Source organism: Helianthus annuus, chromosome 11, assembly GCF_002127325.2.
Source record: "Helianthus annuus cultivar XRQ/B chromosome 11, HanXRQr2.0-SUNRISE, whole genome shotgun sequence".
In the NCBI taxonomy this organism is placed as follows: Eukaryota; Viridiplantae; Streptophyta; class Magnoliopsida; order Asterales; family Asteraceae; genus Helianthus; species Helianthus annuus.
In genome coordinates this window covers 38,430,839-38,454,910 of record NC_035443.2, presented here as the reverse complement: position 1 = coordinate 38,454,910, position 24,072 = coordinate 38,430,839, and the positions used below count along the sequence as shown (strand labels likewise).

General features: G+C 34.4%; 1 long non-coding RNA gene across 23 annotated transcripts; it reads left to right on the top strand.

Moving 5' to 3' along the window:
* The first annotated feature begins 651 nt into the window (after nucleotides 1-651).
* LOC110889894 lies at nucleotides 652-21,014 on the top strand. 23 transcript variants are annotated; one of them, XR_004871473.1, is made up of 10 exons: nucleotides 652-785; nucleotides 2,106-2,190; nucleotides 2,556-2,660; nucleotides 3,848-4,009; nucleotides 7,991-8,075; nucleotides 8,441-9,895; nucleotides 13,813-13,897; nucleotides 14,263-15,716; nucleotides 19,697-19,781; nucleotides 20,147-20,975. It is a non-coding gene; the product is annotated as an uncharacterized LOC110889894 (long non-coding RNA). The 23 variants fall into 23 exon arrangements; XR_004871484.1 differs by having other exon boundaries at nucleotides 2,556-4,009; nucleotides 8,455-8,511; nucleotides 9,137-9,895; XR_004871481.1 differs by having other exon boundaries at nucleotides 2,556-4,009; nucleotides 8,441-8,511; nucleotides 9,137-9,895.
* Nucleotides 21,015-24,072: the final 3,058 nt, after the last annotated feature.

Genomic DNA, 24,072 nt, shown 5'->3' with positions numbered 1-24,072 from the left:
ACAATGATTTGGTTATAATTTTGTTCGTATTTTGTCCTGAAACTTTGTAGGATTGATTAAAACTGATTTTCGCACAATATGTTCGAAATTAAGCGTTTTTAACCGTTTAAAATCCTTGAATCTGAGATTATAGTTCAAAAAAATAAGTATAAGATGAGTAGAACAAGATATGAAGAAGATGATGAAATTTGTCTCTGAATCTGATGAATTAGCTTAAATCGTTGTGTCTTCAATCCGTGCAAATAATCACCCACTCTGATACCACTTGTGGATTCGCTCTAGGATCGAATTTCTTAACCGTTGAATGCGAAGAACACGTATCTTGTGCGGAATCCAAGTACGTGTGTAGATTGAACACCAAGAAGTAATTAAATGTTGTTTTCTATTGATGTTGTGTAACACCCCAAAATATAAAATTTACATATACATATGTAAATTATAAATTGGTCATAACCAAATGTAACATAACTAGGAATAATTAACCTAGTTAGTAAATTGAATTGGAAAAAAAAACAATAAGGAAAAACATGAAATAGATAACCATTTTACAAAATATGGAACTATAGGGACTAAAAGAGGCAAAAGGGAAAAATGTTTTTAATTAAAACAAATAAACACCAAAACACACACACATGTGTGTGTTTGGTCGACGTTTACACAGAGCCAAGAGAAGGGTTCTTTTCAAAACCCTAAACTCACTAAAATCCATCAAAATCTAAGGGAAATCGAGTTGGAAATTAGGGCTTTAACTAAATTCATGATCAACCATGCTAGGAGATCACAAGGTATGTCGAATTTTATCATTTGGTGATATCTTGAAATTTGGATAAACATTCATGAACGAAATTCTTGTGTGCATGATGAATATTATAGTTGAATTGATATGAGTATGAGTCTAGGAACAAACCCTAGATGAGAACTTGATGAATTAGTGTCATAAATTAGAGATTGAATGATTACCCATATATGTGTTAAGTGGATTTTTATGATATTATGATGAACACTTGAAAAGTGATGGTAAATCTGAGAAAAAAAAAATTGATGATGAGATATAAGTTCTAGATGTGCTTAATGCACACAAGACATAGAGGTTTGATTTTGATGTTAAAACTTGGTTAATGGTTAACCATGAATTGGATAATAGATGCGTATGAATCTCGCCTACAAGGTGCTCGTTAAAATTCCTAAGTGAAATCGTGTCGTCTACTAGTTTGTATGTAGAGTTTGATTTGATGATTAAGTAGTGGGTTTATGACATCTCTTAGCCTACAATCATTGTGTTATAGGTTTCTAACCATTAACAAATAGTTTAATAAGGGTTTTAGCCATGGAAAAGTGTTGCGTTTGATGATTTGGGTCGAATTCGAAAGAACCCTAAACATGATTTCCGTAGCTTTTTATATGGGTTTTTACTAATCTTAAAAAAATCATATAAAATCAACCGTTTATCCGTTTCAGGTGTTCCATACCTTTTCGGAAAGCTTATGAAGTAAATTTTTACTGTTTTCAATCATAAGAAACAAATGTGGTTGTTAAATAGGTCAAAAAGGCGAATTAAAACTGCTGTTCAGAACTTGAAAGCTGTCAAAAAAATGAAAATATAGTTGCTGAACTGATTTTATAAAAATCATATAAAATCATAGAAAATTTGTTAGAAGGTGTACCTTATATGTTTGCGAAGGTATTGGAGTGTTCTACGATCCATCTTTGAACATGTTGATCTAATTCAGATTTTAAACGGGTCAAAATGGTCAATTACAGCAGCTAAATAGAAAATCGCTGCACATAAATAATGTTTTTATTAACCAAGAAAAAGACATAGGATTGTATATACTTGCTTTAGGCATGAAGTATTGATTGTTGGGAACAAATGGCACTTTATGTGACATGCTTAAAGTGTTTAAAATCACTTACTAACTAGTTGTATAAGTAACTTCACTAATGGGTCAAACGGTTAGTGAATGAAAAGAATTATGGTATGAAACTAATTGTTGAATATATGGCATGTTTTGATTGATAAGTGTGTAAAAAGGGGGGGGGTCCATAGGGTGTTGGCCATTATATAGAATGACCAATCTAACCATCTTATGGATGTCATGATATAGTTGACTCTAAACAAGCTAGGTGGGAGCTTGGAAAGGAACGGGTCAAACGGATCATGGATGCGAAGAATGTTTGCGCGAACGCGAGGTAAGTAAAGCTTACGCCCAATTGTAGTAAACGTATGTATTTTATAGATGATAAATGTGACAATCGATTACATTCGAAATTGAAGTTCCGACACTAAGCGATGTGAGTCGGAACGAATAAAAATGATCAAAACCATGGTTAATGGTAAAATGGACAAAAGGGTAATTTAGTCGTGAATCGACTAAGAATTTATAAGATTTCTTTAAGGTTACCTTATAGCGAAACTTGAAACGGGTCGGATGTGTGAAGGGGATATTAAAAGTCATGTTTTGACATAAGTATAAATGTTTGGTCATAAATACCAAATGGGTCAAATGGTGGTGATGAAACCATTTGACAATATCGACTAATGCTTGGTTGTTAAGTTAAATGTTCACAGGAGTGAACGGGAAGTGGATTATTGCGTTGCTATAAAATAGCGGCTAATAAAAGAAAGGTACAAAACGGGTCTATATGTTGACTCGAGCCAGGTACGCATTAATTAGATCATGGCGATATGCGTAGTTGTATTTTAGAATATAAGTTACTATGAAATATAGCGATGATATCGCCACATTGAATATTTGGTCAAAAGATGGTTAGAACTCGTTGGTAGTCGTCAGAAAGGAAGGAATTCCGTAGACGAGCCAAACGGGTCGAATAATCAAGTAAGGCAGGGTTATTGTTTCGGATTATGATGGTTTGATGGTTGATTTTGAATATTTTATAACATATTAGAAATATGAGGTTTTAATGAATTAGTATCATAGAAAACTGAAAACCGAGAGTCGGGTCTTGGAGTAATGATCAAACAAAACAAAACCTGACATTCCAGGTACTACCGTAAATTACGGTAGAACCGTAATTTACGGTGGTTGTGGTATGGTTTACGGAGCAGATCTCCTGGTTTACGGTGACCAGACATTTCCAGGTCTCACCGTAAATTACGGTGATACCGTAATTTACGGTGGATTCAGAATCACTTTTTATATTTTTGTTATTTCTAATGTGGCATTAAGCCTTGGGATTATGTTATTATATAACAACGTCAAAACTAATGATTTTAACGGTTTTGATCATAGGTGAATGCCAAGAGTGCCCGGATGAAGATCAAGCTCGATGAAGAACCGAACACAATAAAATCTAACACTCGGGATTAAAGCTTCCGCACGGCGTTACGCCATATCTTTTAAACGACGAACTTATTTATATTACGTTAAAAAAAAACTTTTAAGTTGTAAAAGTTTTTTTTTAGATTACTTGTATTTTCTAAGAATACTTAATCGAAATTTCATGTTTATTTTCGATATTTATACGAAAACCTTAAAAATTATAACATGGGTGTTACAAGTTGGTATCAGAGCCTTGGTTTAAGAGATTCAAGTATGGTGGGGAAAACCATGCTTGGACTTAAACCTTACGCTCTTGATAAAGAATAGTGTTCGGTTCGAGGCTTGATCGCAAATCCGGTAAGTGCATGTATGCTGATGGTCTAGTGTATTAAAGTATTGTAAATAACACATAGGGTTACCGTGTAATACACATTGCCCCAACTAAATGATTGATATAGTTGACAAAAATACGCGCGTTGACGCTTATAGTAGAAAAAGCCTTGTATTATAATACAGGGGATTATTGAAGTTGACATTACTAACTTTTGTGAATGTCTTGATTTAAGGACACTTGCATTTAAAGATGACAAAGGACAAACAAATTAAGGATGTGATAGAGGAATAGTCCGAGGCATGACAAGAGGAACATGCTCACTAAGGACTAAATCGCATAAAGACCGCGAACAAGGTTAATGGCAAGAGACGCCCGTCGGGGCAAGAATTATCAGGTGCGTGCTTTTAAATATAATCGCGCAATTAGCAATATGCAACAAACATGTAAAGAATGATTGTCGCATATGTAAATTACAAACTTGGGAAACCTGAATAGAATACATATCCAGGATATTATTTCCAAGAAAACTAAATATAGGTGTTACTTACATGGGGTGTGATGTGAAAACTATAATAAGGTCGTGTATGTCATGTGTTGATCGCTTACTCTGGCCAAGTAAGCAGTGGCATATGATACCATGAGTTTCTTATAGCAGACACATTTACATCTGATGTAGTAAGGACGGGATAAATGGGACAAATTAAAAAGGTACCCAAAAGAATCAAATGAGCAAAATATTTGATAATAATGTAAATGCACAGCCGAGAGACGGAAGCGTACTACATTAGGAAAACGAGCCCAAGTGAAGGGACAAAGAAACATGTAAAATGATTTAGACATGAATTGGGAGGGGGTGTACTTACACTCGAACCCGGAAAATGAAAGCATGTAAAATGATTTAGACATGAATTGGGAGGGAGTGTACTTACACTCGAACCCGGAAAATGAAAGCATGTAAAATGATTTAGACATGAATTGGGAGGGAGTGTACTTACACTCGAACCCGGAGAACGCAAGCATGTAAAATGATTTAGACAAGTGTTTGGGAGGGAGTGTACTTACACTCGAACCCGGAAAATGCGGATGTCTCTAAACGAGTCGTTTTTGTAAAACGCCAAACTTGAGAACAAAGTAGGAATATAAAAGCGAAACGAAGTCATAATGCGTACCGTAAGGGTTGCAATAATAACGACTTCGGTAAAACACCCGGTTGGTGGGTAAGGATTTAAACACATGCGTAGACCGAGAAACGGGAACTCGGATGGAAAGTTAAAAGACTTGGATTTTGAGTCATTACTAAAAGATGACAAGATAAAGTAAATAGAAGTTTTGATAAATCATGTTCAACTATTTTAAAGTTGAACGGGTCGAACAAATATTGAAGTTTGACATTCATAAGTGACGAATTTTCACACGAACAAGTTAAACTGGTTAGATAAAACGAAACATTGGAAAAGATAAAGAACCCGGTAATGGGACGAGATTGAATGCAAATATGAGCGCAAACCGAAGAAAGGAAAGCGCGAGACATTAATGAACCCATGTAATGGGTCGGAATTAAATATGAGATGATTGTGGACACGAATCACAGTCGGCATGAGCGAAATTTTGATGCAAAAAAAAAAAACAAACAAATAATTTTCAAATATAAAAAGGAGAATCTACGGGATCATTATAACCTTCGGGTTAGAAACAATGTAATGGTCTACGGGACTAAACTGGCCCATGGGTCACGAATAGAAAGGGAAGGAATCATAAAGGCAACGCCCTAAAGAGGTGAAAGCCTAAATAAATAGCCTACGAGGCCAAGTAAAAGAATCTACGGGTTACGTAGACGAGCGGGGGAACCAGTAGAGAATTCCCACATAAAACTAGACTGTAAAAGAATAAATTACAGATTGTCAATGTCCTGGTATGGATAATTGACAAAAGATAAAGAAAAGATCCTAAACTAAAACTTTGGTTTTAGTAAGAAATAACGTTTTTACAAATATGTATGCTGATAGGAAATTGAATATTAAGCATGAAAGGTTCAAGTTTTGACACTGATAGGCGCAAGACGTTATGTTTGAAAAGTGATATTTTCGAAAATGAAATTTTGATATAAATTAAATATGATATGACGCGATCACGGTCAAGAACTGCAATGTGAAGTAGAATCACATTATAACCAAGCAAGCTGTAAAAAGTAACTGGACTAATAAGTCTAGTTAGCGAGACCGGTAAAGGTCAGCAATTAAAATCAAGAAATTTGGTTTGCTTGTAAGCGGTGGATTCGGTATAACTAAATCGAATGAATAAATTTGAAAACAAAAGAAATTGTTGCTAAAAGCGAAAATTCTCACTAAAGACCTTTAAACGGGTCAAAGTAATGGATTCATAAAGAATTCCATTGTATATGAAAGCGATGGATATCGCTAAGTTAACTAAGTTAGTGGAAATAACAAAATTACGTTATTTCAAGTTGCATTATGTCGTATGAGATGTGTAGACAATTAGTAACCAAAAAGATGTTACCATACTTTTCTGGTACTAATAACGATTGGTTAAAAATATAAGTAATGTTTAAAAGAATTCTAGGATCGAATACATTGAGTTTAAACTCGATGAATTATGTAAGAAAAGGTTTCGAGGACGAAACCTCTTTAAGGGGGGTAGACTTGTAACACCCCAAAATATAAAATTTACATATACATATGTAAATTATAAATTGGTCATAACCAAATGTAACATAACTAGGAATAATTAACCTAGTTAGTAAATTGAATTGGAAAAAAAAAACAATAAGGAAAAACATGAAATAGATAACCATTTTACAAAATATGGAACTATAGGGACTAAAAGAGGCAAAAGGGAAAAATGTTTTTAATTAAAACAAATAAACACCAAAACACACACACATGTGTGTGTTTGGTCGACGTTTACACAGAGCCAGGAGAAGGGTTCTTTTCAAAACCCTAAACTCACTAAAATCCATCAAAATCTAAGGGAAATCGAGTTGGAAATTAGGGCTTTAACTAAATTCATGATCAACCATGCTAGGAGATCACAAGGTATGTCGAATTTTATCATTTGGTGATATCTTGAAATTTGGATAAACATTCATGAACGAAATTCTTGTGTGCATGATGAATATTATAGTTGAATTGATATGAGTATGAATCTAGGAACAAACCCTAGATGAGAACTTGATGAATTAGTGTCATAAATTAGAGATTGAATGATTACCCATATATGTGTTAAGTGGATTTTTATGATATTATGATGAACACTTGAAAAGTGATGGTAAATCTGAGAAAAAAAAAATTGATGATGAGATATAAGTTCTAGATGTGCTTAATGCACACAAGACATAGAGGTTTGATTTTGATGTTAAAACTTGGTTAATGGTTAACCATGAATTGGATAATAGATGCGTATGAATCTCGCCTACAAGGTGCTCGTTAAAATTCCTAAGTGAAATCGTGTCGTCTACTAGTTTGTATGTAGAGTTTGATTTGATGATTAAGTAGTGGGTTTATGACATCTCTTAGCCTACAATCATTGTGTTATAGGTTTCTAACCATTAACAAATAGTTTAATAAGGGTTTTAGCCATGGAAAAGTGTTGCGTTTGATGATTTGGGTCGAATTCGAAAGAACCCTAAACATGATTTCCGTAGCTTTTTATATGGGTTTTTACTAATCTTAAAAAAATCATATAAAATCAACCGTTTATCCGTTTCGGGTGTTCCATACCTTTTCGGAAAGCTTATGAAGTAAATTTTTACTGTTTTCAATCATAAGAAACAAATGTGGTTGTTAAATAGGTCAAAAAGGCGAATTAAAACTGCTGTTCAGAACTTGAAAGCTGTCAAAAAAATGAAAATATAGTTGCTGAACTGATTTTATAAAAATCATATAAAATCATTGAAAATTTGTTAGAAGGTGTACCTTATATGTTTGCGAAGGTATTGAAGTGTTCTACGATCCATCTTTGAACATGTTGATCTAATTCAGATTTTAAACGGGTCAAAATGGTCAATTACAGCAGCTAAATAGAAAATCGCTGCACATAAATAATATTTTTATTAACCAAGAAAAAGACATAGGATTGTATATACTTGCTTTAGGCATGAAGTATTGATTGTTGGGAACAAATGGCACTTTATGTGACATGCTTAAAGTGTTTAAAATCACTTACTAACTAGTTGTATAAGTAACTTCACTAACGGGTCAAACGGTTAGTGAATGAAAAGAATTATGGTATGAAACTAATTGTTGAATATATGGCATGTTTTGATTGATAAGTGTGTAAAAAGGGGGGGGGGGTCCATAGGGTGTTGGCCATTATATAGAATGACCAATCTAACCATCTTATGGATGTCATGATATAGTTGACTCTAAACAAGCTAGGTGGGAGCTTGGAAAGGAACGGGTCAAACGGATCATGGATGCGAAGAATGTTTGCGCGAACGCGAGGTAAGTAAAGCTTACGCCCAATTGTAGTAAACGTATGTATTTTATAGATGATAAATGTGACAATCGATTACATTCGAAATTGAAGTTCCGACACTAAGCGATGTGAGTCGGAACGAATAAAAATGATCAAAACCATGGTTAATGGTAAAATGGACAAAAGGGTAATTTAGTCGTGAATCGACTAAGAATTTATAAGATTTCTTTAAGGTTACCTTATAGCGAAACTTGAAACGGGTCGGATGTGTGAAGGGGATATTAAAAGTCATGTTTTGACATAAGTATAAATGTTTGGTCATAAATACCAAATGGGTCAAATGGTGGTGATGAAACCATTTGACAATATCGACTAATGCTTGGTTGTTAAGTTAAATGTTCACAGGAGTGAACGGGAAGTGGATTATTGCGTTGCTATAAAATAGCGGCTAATAAAAGAAAGGTACAAAACGGGTCTATATGTTGACTCGAGCCAGGTACGCATTAATTAGATCATGGCGATATGCGTAGTTGTATTTTAGAATATAAGTTACTATGAAATATAGCGATGATATCGCCACATTGAATATTTGGTCAAAAGATGGTTAGAACTCGTTGGTAGTCGTCAGAAAGGAAGGAATTCCGTAGACGAGCCAAACGGGTCGAATAATCAAGTAAGGCATGGTTATTGTTTCGGATTATGATGGTTTGATGGTTGATTTTGAATATTTTATAACATATTAGAAATATGAGGTTTTAATGAATTAGTATCATAGAAAACTGAAAACCGAGAGTCGGGTCTTGGAGTAATGATCAAACAAAACAAAACCTGACATTCCAGGTACTACCGTAAATTACGGTAGAACCGTAATTTACGGTGGTTGTGATATGGTTTACGGAGCAGATCTCCTGGTTTACGGTGACCAGACATTTCCAGGTCTCACCGTAAATTACGGTGATACCGTAATTTACGGTGGATTCAGAATCACTTTTTATATTTTTGTTATTTCTAATGTGGCATTAAGCCTTGGGATTATGTTATTATATAACAACGTCAAAACTAATGATTTTAACGGTTTTGATCATAGGTGAATGCCAAGAGTGCCCGGATGAAGATCAAGCTCGATGAGGAACCGAACACAATAAAATCTAACACTCGGGATTAAAGCTTCCGCACGGCGTTACGCCATATCTTTTAAACGACGAACTTATTTATATTACGTTAAAAAAAAACTTTTAAGTTGTAAAAGTTTTTTTTTTAGATTACTTGTATTTTCTAAGAATACTTAATCGAAATTTCATGTTTATTTTCGATATTTATACGAAAACCTTAAAAATTATAACATGGGTGTTACAAGTTGGTATCAGAGCCTTGGTTTAAGAGATTCAAGTATGGTGGGGAAAACCATGCTTGGACTTAAACCTTACGCTCTTGATAAAGAATAGTGTTCGGTTCGAGACTTGATCGCAAATCCGGTAAGTGCATGTATGCTGATGGTCTAGTGTATTAAAGTATTGTAAATAACACATAGGGTTACCGTGTAATACACATTGCCCCAACTAAATGATTGATATAGTTGACAAAAATACGCGCGTTGACGCTTATAGTAGAAAAAGCCTTGTATTATAATACAGGGGATTATTGAAGTTGACATTACTAACTTTTGTGAATGTCTTGATTTAAGGACACTTGCATTTAAAGATGACAAAGGACAAACAAATTAAGGATGTGATAGAGGAATAGTCCGAGGCATGACAAGAGGAACATGCTCACTAAGGACTAAATCGCATAAAGACCGCGAACAAGGTTAATGGCAAGAGACGCCCGTCGGGGCAAGCATTATCAGGTGCGTGCTTTTAAATATAATCGCGCAATTAGCAATATGCAACAAACATGTAAAGAATGATTGTCGCATATGTAAATTACAAACTTGGGAAACCTGAATAGAATACATATCCAGGATATTATTTCCAAGAAAACTAAATATAGGTGTTACTTACATGGGGTGTGATGTGAAAACTATAATAAGGTCGTGTATGTCATGTGTTAATCGCTTACTCTGGCCAAGTAAGCAGTGGCATATGATACCATGAGTTTCTTATAGCAGACACATTTACATCTGATGTAGTAAGGACGGGATAAATGGGACAAATTAAAAAGGTACCCAAAAGAATCAAATGAGCAAAATATTTGATAATAATGTAAACGCACAGCCGAGAGACGGAAGCGTACTACATTAGGAAAACGAGCCCAAGTGAAGGGACAAAGAAACATGTAAAATGATTTAGACATGAATTGGGAGGGGGTGTACTTACACTCAAACCCGGAAAATGAAAGCATGTAAAATGATTTAGACATGAATTGGGAGGGAGTGTACTTACACTCGAACCCGGAAAATGAAAGCATGTAAAATGATTTAGACATGAATTGGGAGGGAGTGTACTTACACTCGAACCCGGAAAATGCGGATGTCTCTAAACGAGTCGTTTTTGTAAAACGCCAAACTTGAGAACAAAGTAGGAATATAAAAGCGAAACGAAGTCATAATGCGTACCGTAAGGGTTGCAATAATAACGACTTCGATAAAACACCCGGTTGGTGGGTAAGGATTTAAACACATGCGTAGACCGAGAAACGGGAACTCGGATGGAAAGTTAAAAGACTTGGATTTTGAGTCATTACTAAAAGATGACAAGATAAAGTAAATAGAAGTTTTGATAAATCATGTTCAACTATTTTAAAGTTGAACGGGTCGAACAAATATTGAAGTTTGACATTCATAAGTGACGAATTTTCACACGAACAAGTTAAACGGGTTAGATAAAACGAAACATTGGAAAAGATAAAGAACCCGGTAATGGGACGAGATTGAATGCAAATCTGAGCGCAAACCGAAGAAAGGAAAGCGCGAGACATTAATGAACCCATGTAATGGGTCAGAATTAAATATGAGATGATTGTGGACACGAATCACAGTCGGCATGAGCGAAATTTTGATGCAAAAAAAAAAAAAAACAAACAAATAATTTTCAAATATAAAAAGGAGAATCTACGGGATCATTATAACCTTCGGGTTAGAAACAATGTAATGGTCTACGGGACTAAACTGGCCCATGGGTCACGAATAGAAAGGGAAGGAATCATAAAGGCAACGCCCTAAAGAGGTGAAAGCCTAAATAAATAGCCTACGAGGCCAAGTAAAAGAATCTACGGGTTACGTAGACGAGCGGGGGAACCAGTAGAGAATTCCCACATAAAACTAGACTGTAAAAGAATAAATTACAGATTGTCAATGTCCTGGTATGGATAATTGACAAAAGATAAAGAAAAGATCCTAAACTAAAACTTTGGTTTTAGTAAGAAATAACGTTTTTACAAATATGTATGCTGATAGGAAATTGAATATTAAGCATGAAAGGTTCAAGTTTTGACACTGATAGGCGCAAGACGTTATGTTTGAAAAGTGATATTTTCGAAAATGAAATTTTGATATAAATTAAATATGATATGACGCGATCACGGTCAAGAACTGCAATGTGAAGTAGAATCACATTATAACCAAGCAAGCTGTAAAAAGTAACTGGACTAATAAGTCTAGTTAGCGAGACCGGTTAAGATCAGCAATTAAAATCAAGAAATTTGGTTTGCTTGTAAGCGGTGGATTCGGTATAACTAAATCGAATGAATAAATTTGAAAACAAAAGAAATTGTTGCTAAAAGCGAAAATTCTCACTAAAGACCTTTAAACGGGTCAAAGTAATGGATTCATAAAGAATTCCATAGTATATGAAAGCGATGGATATCGCTAAGTTAACTAAGTTAGTGGAAATAACAAAATTACGTTATTTCAAGTTGCATTATGTCGTATGAGATGTGTAGACAATTAGTAACCAAAAAGATGTTACCATACTTTTCTGGTACTAATAACGATTGGTTAAAAATATAAGTAATGTTTAAAAGAATTCTAAGATCGAATACATTGAGTTTAAACTCGATGAATTATGTAAGAAAAGGTTTCGAGGACGAAACCTCTTTAAGGGGGGTAGACTTGTAACACCCCAAAATATAAAATTTACATATACATATGTAAATTATAAATTGGTCATAACCAAATGTAACATAACTAGGAATAATTAACCTAGTTAGTAAATTGAATTGGAAAAAAAAAACAATAAGGAAAAACATGAAATAGATAACCATTTTACAAAATATGGAACTATAGGGACTAAAAGAGGCAAAGGGGAAAAATGTTTTTAATTAAAACAAATAAACACCAAAACACACACACATGTGTGTGTTTGGTCGACGTTTACACAGAGCCAGGAGAAGGGTTCTTTTCAAAACCCTAAACTCACTAAAATCCATCAAAATCTAAGGGAAATCGAGTTGGAAATTAGGGCTTTAACTAAATTCATGATCAACCATGCTAGGAGATCACAAGGTATGTCGAATTTTATCATTTGGTGATATCTTGAAATTTGGATAAACATTCATGAACGAAATTCTTGTGTGCATGATGAATATTATAGTTGAATTGATATGAGTATGAGTCTAGGAACAAACCCTAGATGAGAACTTGATGAATTAGTGTCATAAATTAGAGATTGAATGATTACCCATATATGTGTTAAGTGGATTTTTATGATATTATGATGAACACTTGAAAAGTGATGGTAAATCTGAGAAAAAAAAATTGATGATGAGATATAAGTTCTAGATGTGCTTAATGCACACAAGACATAGAGGTTTGATTTTGATGTTAAAACTTGGTTAATGGTTAACCATGAATTGGATAATAGATGCGTATGAATCTCGCCTACAAGGTGCTCGTTAAAATTCCTAAGTGAAATCGTGTCGTCTACTAGTTTGTATGTAGAGTTTGATTTGATGATTAAGTAGTGGGTTTATGACATCTCTTAGCCTACAATCATTTTGTTATAGGTTTCTAACCATTAACAAATAGTTTAATAAGGGTTTTAGCCATGGAAAAGTGTTGCGTTTGATGATTTGGGTCGAATTCGAAAGAACCCTAAACATGATTTCCGTAGCTTTTTATATGGGTTTTTACTAATCTTAAAAAAATCATATAAAATCAACCGTTTATCCGTTTCGGGTGTTCCATACCTTTTCGGAAAGCTTATGAAGTAAATTTTTACTGTTTTCAATCATAAGAAACAAATGCGGTTGTTAAATAGGTCAAAAAGGCGAATTAAAACTGCTGTTCAGAACTTGAAAGCTGTCAAAAAAATGAAAATATAGTTGCTGAACTGATTTTATAAAAATCATATAAAATCATTGAAAATTTGTTAGAAGGTGTACCTTATATGTTTGCGAAGGTATTGGAGTGTTCTACGATCCATCTTTGAACATGTTGATCTAATTCAGATTTTAAACGGGTTAAAATGGTCAATTACAGCAGCTAAATAGAAAATCGCTGCACATAAATAATGTTTTTATTAACCAAGAAAAAGACATAGGATTGTATATACTTGCTTTAGGCATGAAGTATTGATTGTTGGGAACAAATGGCACTTTATGTGACATGCTTAAAGTGTTTAAAATCACTTACTAACTAGTTGTATAAGTAACTTCACTAACGGGTCAAACGGTTAGTGAATGAAAAGAATTATGGTATGAAACTAATTGTTGAATATATGGCATGTTTTGATTGATAAGTGTGTAAAAAGGGGGGGGGGGGTCCATAGGGTGTTGGCCATTATATAGAATGACCAATCTAACCATCTTATGGATGTCATGATATAGTTGACTCTAAACAAGCTAGGTGGGAGCTTGGAAAGGAACGGGTCAAACGGATCATGGATGCGAAGAATGTTTGCGCGAACGCGAGGTAAGTAAAGCTTACGCCCAATTGTAGTAAACGTATGTATTTTATAGATGATAAATGTGACAATCGATTACATTCGAAATTGAAGTTCCGACACTAAGCGATGTGAGTCGGAACGAATAAAAATGATCAAAACCATGGTTAATGGTAAAATGGACAAAAGGGTAATTTAGTCGTGAATCGACTAAGAATTTATAAGATTTCTTTAAGGTTACCTTATAGCGAAACTTGAAACGGGTCGGATGTGTGAAGGGGATATTAAAAGTCATGTTTTGACATAAGTATAAATGTTTGGTCATAAATACCAAATGGGTCAAATGGTGGTGATGAAACCATTTGACAATATCGACTAATGCTTGGTTGTTAAGTTAAATGTTCACAGGAGTGAACGGGAAGTGGATTATTGCGTTGCTATAAAATAGCGGCTAATAAAAGAAAGGTACAAAACGGGTCTATATGTTGACTCGAGCCAGGTACGCATTAATTAGATCATGGCGATATGCGTAGTTGTATTTTAGAATATAAGTTACTATGAAATATAGCGATGATATCGCCACATTGAATATTTGGTCAAAAGATGGTTAGAACTCGTTGGTAGTCGTCAGAAAGGAAGGAATTCCGTAGACGAGCCAAACGGGTCGAATAATCAAGTAAGGCATGGTTATTGTTTCGGATTATGATGGTTTGATGGTTGATTTTGAATATTTTATAACATATTAGAAATATGAGGTTTTAATGAATTAGTATCATAGAAAACTGAAAACCGAGAGTCGGGTCTTGGAGTAATGATCAAACAAAACAAAACCTGACATTCCAGGTACTACCGTAAATTACGGTAGAACCGTAATTTACGGTGGTTGTGATATGGTTTACGGAGCAGATCTCCTGGTTTACGGTGACCAGACATTTCCAGGTCTCACCGTAAATTACGGTGATACCGTAATTTACGGTGGATTCAGAATCACTTTTTATATTTTTGTTATTTCTAATGTGGCATTAAGCCTTGGGATTATGTTATTATATAACAACGTCAAAACTAATGATTTTAACGGTTTTGATCATAGGTGAATGCCAAGAGTGCCCGGATGAAGATCAAGCTCGATGAGGAACCGAACACAATAAAATCTAACACTCGGGATTAAAGCTTCCGCACGGCGTTACGCCATATCTTTTAAACGACGAACTTATTTATATTACGTTAAAAAAAAACTTTTAAGTTGTAAAAGTTTTTTTTTAGATTACTTGTATTTTCTAAGAATACTTAATCGAAATTTCATGTTTATTTTCGATATTTATACGAAAACCTTAAAAATTATAACATGGGTGTTACAAGTTGGTATCAGAGCCTTGGTTTAAGAGATTCAAGTATGGTGGGGAAAACCATGCTTGGACTTAAACCTTACGCTCTTGATAAAGAATAGTGTTCGGTTCGAGGCTTGATCGCAAATCCGGTAAGTGCATGTATGCTGATGGTCTAGTGTATTAAAGTATTGTAAATAACACATAGGGTTACCGTGTAATACACATTACCCCAACTAAATGATTGATATAGTTGACAAAAATACGCGCGTTGACGCTTATAGTAGAAAAAGCCTTGTATTATAATACAGGGGATTATTGAAGTTGACATTACTAACTTTTGTGAATGTCTTGATTTAAGGACACTTGCATTTAAAGATGACAAAGGACAAACAAATTAAGGATGTGATAGAGGAATAGTCCGAGGCATGACAAGAGGAACATGCTCACTAAGGACTAAATCGCATAAAGACCGCGAACAAGGTTAATGGCAAGAGACGCCCGTCGGGGCAAGCATTATCAGGTGTGTGCTTTTAAATATAATCGCGCAATTAGCAATATGCAAAAACATGTAAAGAATGATTGTCGCATATGTAAATTACAAACTTGGGAAACCTGAATAGAATACATATCCAGGATATTATTTCCAAGAAAACTAAATATAGGTGTTACTTACATGGGGTGTGATGTGAAAACTATAATAAGGTCGTGTATGTCATGTGTTAATCGCTTACTCTGGCCAAGTAAGCAGTGGCATATGATACCATGAGTTTCTTATAGCAGACACATTTACATCTGATGTAGTAAGGACGGGATAAATGGGACAAATTAAAAAGGTACCCAAAAGAATCAAATGAGCAAAATATTTGATAATAATGTAAACGCACAGCCGAGAGACGGAAGCGTACTACATTAGGAAAACGAGCCCAAGTGAAGGGACAAAGAAACATGTAAAATGATTTAGACATGAATTGGGAGGGGGTGTACTTACACTCGAACCCGGAAAATGAAAGCATGTAAAATGATTTAGACATGAATTGGGAGGGAGTGTACTTACACTCGAACCCGGAAAATGAAAGCATGTAAAATGATTTAGACATGAATTGGGAGGGAGTGTACTTACACTCGAACCCGGAGAACGCAAGCATGTAAAATGATTTAGACAAGTGTTTGGGAGGGAGTGTACTTACACTCGAACCCGGAAAATGCGGATGTCTCTAAACGAGTCGTTTTTTTAAAACGCCAAACTTGAGAACAAAGTAGGAATATAAAAGCGAAACGAAGTCATAATGCGTACCGTAAGGGTTGCAATAATAACGACTTCGGTAAAACACCCGGTTGGTGGGTAAGGATTTAAACACATGCGTAGACCGAGAAACGGGAACTCGGATGGAAAGTTAAAAGACTTGGATTTTGAGTCATTACTAAAAGATGACAAGATAAAGTAAATAGAAGTTTTGATAAATCATGTTCAACTATTTTAAAGTTGAACGGGTCGAACAAATATTGAAGTTTGACATTCATAAGTGACGAATTTTCACACGAACAAGTTAAACGGGTTAGATAAAACGAAACATTGGAAAAGATAAAGAACCCGGTAATGGGACGAGATTGAATGCAAATATGAGCGCAAACCGAAGAAAGGAAAGCGCGAGACATTAATGAACCCATGTAATGGGTCGGAATTAAATATGAGATGATTGTGGACACGAATCACAGTCGGCATGAGCGAAATTTTGATGCAAAAAAAAAAAAAACAAACAAATAATTTTCAAATATAAAAAGGAGAATCTACGGGATCATTATAACCTTCGGGTTAGAAACAATGTAATGGTCTACGGGACTAAAATGGCCCATGGGTCACGAATAGAAAGGGAAGGAATCATAAAGGCAACGCCCTAAAGAGGTGAAAGCCTAAATAAATAGCCTACGAGGCCAAGTAAAAGAATCTACGGGTTACGTAGACGAGCGGGGGAACCAGTAGAGAATTCCCACATAAAACTAGACTGTAAAAGAATAAATTACAGATTGTCAATGTCCTGGTATGGATAATTGACAAAAGATAAAGAAAAGATCCTAAACTAAAACTTTGGTTTTAGTAAGAAATAACGTTTTTACAAATATGTATGCTGATAGGAAATTGAATATTAAGCATGAAAGGTTCAAGTTTTGACACTGATAGGCGCAAGACGTTATGTTTGAAAAGTGATATTTTCGAAAATGAAATTTTGATATAAATTAAATATGATATGACGCGATCACGGTCAAGAACTGCAATGTGAAGTAGAATCACATTATAACCAAGCAAGCTGTAAAAAGTAACTGGACTAATAAGTCTAGTTAGCGAGACCGGTTAAGGTCAGCAATTAAAATCAAGAAATTTGGTTTGCTTGTAAGCGGTGGATTCGGTATAACTAAATCGAATGAATAAATTTGAAAACAAAAGAAATTGTTGCTAAAAGCGAAAATTCTCACTAAAGACCTTTAAACGGGTCAAAGTAATGGATTCATAAAGAATTCCATAGTATATGAAAGCGATGGATATCGCTAAGTTAACTAAGTTAGTGGAAATAACAAAATTACGTTATTTCAAGTTGCATTATGTCGTATGAGATGTGTAGACAATTAGTAACCAAAAAGATGTTACCATACTTTTCTGGTACTAATAACGATTGGTTAAAAATATAAGTAATGTTTAAAAGAATTCTAGGATCGAATACATTGAGTTTAAACTCGAAGAATTATGTAAGAAAAGGTTTCGAGGACGAAACCTCTTTAAGGGGGGTAGACTTGTAACACCCCAAAATATAAAATTTACATATACATATGTAAATTATAAATTGGTCATAACCAAATGTAACATAACTAGGAATAATTAACCTAGTTAGTAAATTGAATTGGAAAAAAAAAACAATAAGGAAAAACATGAAATAGATAACCATTTTACAAAATATGGAACTATAGGGACTAAAAGAGGCAAAAGGGAAAAATGTTTTTAATTAAAACAAATAAACACCAAAACACACACACATGTGTGTGTTTGGTCGACGTTTACACAGAGCCAGGAGAAGGGTTCTTTTCAAAACCCTAAACTCACTAAAATCCATCAAAATCTAAGGGAAATCGAGTTGGAAATTAGGGCTTTAACTAAATTCATGATCAACCATGCTAGGAGATCACAAGGTATGTCGAATTTTATCATTTGGTGATATCTTGAAATTTGGATAAACATTCATGAACGAAATTCTTGTGTGCATGATGAATATTATAGTTGAATTGATATGAGTATGAGTCTAGGAACAAACCCTAGATGAGAACTTGATGAATTAGTGTCATAAATTAGAGATTGAATGATTACCCATATATGTGTTAAGTGGATTTTTATGATATTATGATGAACACTTGAAAAGTGATGGTAAATCTGAGAAAAAAAAAATTGATGATGAGATATAAGTTCTAGATGTGCTTAATGCACACAAGACATAGAGGTTTGATTTTGATGTTAAAACTTGGTTAATGGTTAACCATGAATTGGATAATAGATGCGTATGAATCTCGCCTACAAGGTGCTCGTTAAAATTCCTAAGTGAAATCGTGTCGTCTACTAGTTTGTATGTAGAGTTTGATTTGATGATTAAGTAGTGGGTTTATGACATCTCTTAGCCTACAATCATTGTGTTATAGGTTTCTAACCATTAACAAATAGTTTAATAAGGGTTTTAGCCATGGAAAAGTGTTGCGTTTGATGATTTGGGTCGAATTCGAAAGAACCCTAAACATGATTTCCGTAGCTTTTTATATGGGTTTTTACTAATCTTAAAAAAATCATATAAAATCAACCGTTTATCCGTTTCGGGTGTTCCATACCTTTTCAGAAAGCTTATGAAGTAAATTTTTACTGTTTTCAATCATAAGAAACAAATGTGGTTGTTAAATAGGTCAAAAAGGCGAATTAAAACTGTTGTTCAGAACTTGAAAGCTGTCAAAAAAATGAAAATATAGTTGCTGAACTGATTTTATAAAAATCATATAAAATCATAGAAAATTCGTTAGAAGGTGTACCTTATATGTTTGCGAAGGTATTGGAGTGTTCTACCATCCATCTTTGAACATGTTGATCTAATTCAGATTTTAAACGGGTCAAAATGGTCAATTACAGCAGCTAAATAGAAAATCGCTGCACATAAATAATGTTTTTATTAACCAAGAAAAAGACATAGGATTGTATATACTTGCTTTAGGCATGAAGTATTGATTGTTGGGAACAAATGGCACTTTATGTGACATGCTTAAAGTGTTTAAAATCACTTACTAACTAGTTGTATAAGTAACTTCACTAACGGGTCAAACGGTTAGTGAATGAAAAGAATTATGGTATGAAACTAATTGTTGAATATATGGCATGTTTTGATTGATAAGTGTGTAAAAAGGGGGGGGGTCCATAGGGTGTTGGCCATTATATAGAATGACCAATCTAACCATCTTATGGATGTCATGATATAGTTGACTCTAAACAAGCTAGGTGGGAGCTTGGAAAGGAACGGGTCAAACGGATCATGGATGCGAAGAATGTTTGCGCGAACGCGAGGTAAGTAAAGCTTACGCCCAATTGTAGTAAACGTATGTATTTTATAGATGATAAATGTGACAATCGATTACATTCGAAATTGAAGTTCCGACACTAAGCGATGTGAGTCGGAACGAATAAAAATGATCAAAACCATGGTTAATGGTAAAATGGACAAAAGGGTAATTTAGTCGTGAATCGACTAAGAATTTATAAGATTTCTTTAAGGTTACCTTATAGCGAAACTTGAAACGGGTCGGATGTGTGAAGGGGATATTAAAAGTCATGTTTTGACATAAGTATAAATGTTTGGTCATAAATACCAAATGGGTCAAATGGTGGTGATGACACCATTTGACAATATCGACTAATGCTTGGTTGTTAAGTTAAATGTTCACAGGAGTGAACGGGAAGTGGATTATTGCGTTGCTATAAAATAGCGGCTAATAAAAGAAAGGTACAAAACGGGTCTATATGTTGACTCGAGCCAGGTACGCATTAATTAGATCATGGCGATATGCGTAGTTGTATTTTAGAATATAAGTTACTATGAAATATAGCGATGATATCGCCACATTGAATATTTGGTCAAAAGATGGTTAGAACTCGTTGGTAGTCGTCAAAAAGGAAGGAATTCCGTAGACGAGCCAAACGGGTCGAATAATCAAGTAAGGCATGGTTATTGTTTCGGATTATGATGGTTTGATGGTTGATTTTGAATATTTTATAACATATTAGAAATATGAGGTTTTAATGAATTAGTATCATAGAAAACTGAAAACCGAGAGTCGGGTCTTGGAGTAATGATCAAACAAAACAAAACCTGACATTCCAGGTACTACCGTAAATTACGGTAGAACCGTAATTTACGGTGGTTGTGATATGGTTTACGGAGCAGATCTCCTGGTTTACGGTGACCAGACATTTCCAGGTCTCACCGTAAATCACGGTGATACCGTAATTTACGGTGGATTCAGAATCACTTTTTATATTTTTGTTATTTCTAATGTGGCATTAAGCCTTGGGATTATGTTATTATATAACAACGTCAAAACTAATGATTTTAACGGTTTTGATCATAGGTGAATGCCAAGAGTGCCCGGATGAAGATCAAGCTCGATGAGGAACCGAACACAATAAAATCTAACACTCGGGATTAAAGCTTCCGCACGGCGTTACGCCATATCTTTTAAACGACGAACTTATTTATATTACGTTAAAAAAAAAACTTTTAAGTTGTAAAAGTGTTTTTTTAGATTACTTGTATTTTCTAAGAATACTTAATCGAAATTTCATGTTTATTTTCGATATTTATACGAAAACCTTAAAAATTATAACATGGGTGTTACATGTTGTAACAATAGAGAACTACGAAAACAATTGGCAAGAGTTCCCCCTCTCAAGTCACAAAGATACCAAATGAACAGGACCCTACACCTATTTATAGACAACACTAGATTCGTACCAAACTACCTACGAATGGACCAGGTTCGTACGAACCTGCATCTACGAATGAGCCTCCATTCACACGAACCCACACACACGTATGAATGGACTTTGATTGATACGAATGCACTAGCTGATTCGTCCGAATGGACTCTATGTCCATTCATACAATTGGACTTTATCTTCTATCAACTTTATGATTTGCTCAGTTCAGCACCAGTCTTGTCTCATCTGATTAAGCTACGATCCGTGATTGACGGAAGCGATAGACATACTGCACTCACAGAAACCAAGTGACAAACCACTAGACCAACTTGTCAGGACCACAAATTGAACATATACCATTGAACATCCAAAATAAGATTCGAAAACCTGTGACCGAACCAATAGAAACACAATAGAGTGATGCTTTCATGTCAAAATTGGGTAACGAGGAAAAAGAATCTGGAACAAGGGTACCTGAGCAAACTGTATTTGGTAAAATGCCACAAAACCTCCAAGTGCTTGTGATTGAAACTTAATATAGTTATGCTTTCATAGCTGATTTGGAAAAAAAACATAAAAAGAATGTGAAACAAAGGAGTGTGAATAATCTGTACCAATGTACGACCAAAAACCACATTTTGTTATTGAGTCAGTATTCATGCGTAGACCGGACGAAGTTGACACCGTGTTTGGGAAGAAAAAAACAAGGTAAAGAAGACACAACATGAAAAAAGTCAGATATGCTTTCGTTTGAATTGCTGTCACGAACTCAAGAATCATGTTTTATAAAACACCAGAGTGAGCAGAAAATGAAAAACATAAGGGAAGAAGAAGTGGATGGCATGACTCTAGACATAGGCAAAATGTTGAAGGAGGACGCAATTATGAGTCAGTAACAAAATACAGAAGAATGTGAATGGGATAAGGGACAAGCTGATAAAAGAGTTTCTAAACCATCAAAGGCATGCTTGTTGCATGTGTAAGTTGCTTCATGAAGTGAATGAAAAACATAATTTGCTATTTTTAGGGATGTTGTATTCATGATTGTAGGGGTGCAAGAATTGCCAAGAGTGATATTCGAAAGTATGCGCCCAAGATTATACCTACACAACAACATTATTCAAGCATGTGGACACATCCTTAACTATGAAGAAATATTTAAGGCACTAGAATAACCATCGAGATTATTCTACACTCAAATCATCCTTGTATGATTTATTTCATTAAACAAAGCCTGTAATATATACATATATATATATATATATATATATATATATAAGTTCACCAAAATTACATAATAAAACAACTTATGGAAAAAAGGAAAATGCTCAAAACACTCAATTAAATTGAAACATGGAAATTGTTTTAAAGGAGGCTCTTTTCAAGGAGGATCTTAAAGAAAAAAACAATACATGATTATGACTTGGTATTCCTACCTATAATTTGACATTATTTAAAGTAGAAGTCTTAGACAACAATGCTTATAAGCCAAATGTGGTTCTAGAGAAGAAGTATGATGGATGGCAGCAGAAAATGTTTAACTCCCTTGAAACTTCTTATTGTATTACAAATAAAAAAAATGCCAAAACTAATTGTAAAATGGTTGAGAGATGCTTTTGCAGTAAGAATAACTGATGCAAAAAAAAAAAAAAAAAAAAAACCCTCAAGTGCTGAGAAAATAAAGAAGGCTAATATCATTAGGCTAAAGATGGAACGAAGAACACAAGAAAACGGTATTGATTGTGGAGTCTTTACAATGAAGATCGTGGTAACATAGAAAGGGACTCGCTTGTCAGGTTGGGAATGTGGCTCAACAAAAGAAAATGAATAAAATCACTTCCAGACATGACATCTTAATGACCATAGACTAAAGTACACAACAAAACTCCTCATCCATAATTTGAATGAATGAAGAAAACCGTTAATAAAATCTATAAACAATTTCTTGGATTTGGTATGTATAAAATAACAGAAATGTATCAAACTGGTTTGAAGGGGATTGAGGCAAGACTGAAGGATGAAGTAGACTAGTTTTATAAACAACATTGCAATTATTTATTTATGTTGCATGTTTACTTATTATATGTGATTTATTTGTGTTGCATGTTTTGCTTATTATATGATTTCTGGTACATATTTAAGAATGGTGGTTATTTTAAATGTGATGCATGTTTAAAAACGCCATAACTTATTGTGATTTTGCAATTTTATGTTTTTTTTTTTTTTGTAATCATGTTGTATGCTTTCCGTTATGTTTTTTCCACTGCCTATCAAACCACTGCTCCCATTGTCCAAACATTTGTTACCACTACAAAAGTGACAACAGAGGTTACAATTACACTCCCACCACCACCCACACAAGTCCCCTAAAAGACTTCTTATCCATAAAAGAAAATCAACAACACTACATCCACAACCACCATCGAAAACATAAACACCACAAACCAGAACCAGGAGAACTAAATTCATTGTCCAAGATGATGAAGAAGAAACTCCTGATGCATCTCCTATCAAAACCACAACCTCATCCATCTCATCTCAACCATCCACTACCACAACCACAACTCTCACCATCACAAGTCCACCGACAAAACAAACTTCCACCATACTTGACCCATTGGAATTAGATAAGGAATCAAACGAGGTACGATCTTTCTATTCCATAACTGACATCAGCCAACTTACCTTTGCATCCCTCAAAAGATATCAAAAGCCTAAAAATGTACAAGAGTACCTAGAACTAAAGCTTATACAGGCTAAAAAGATAGCTGCCTACAAAAGCAAAGGGAAAATTGATAAGGAGGCTCAAAAAATCATGTCTGCATAATTCACAAAAGTGAATAGACTTGAAGATTTTGCAAAAGATGTCAATCAAAAGGCT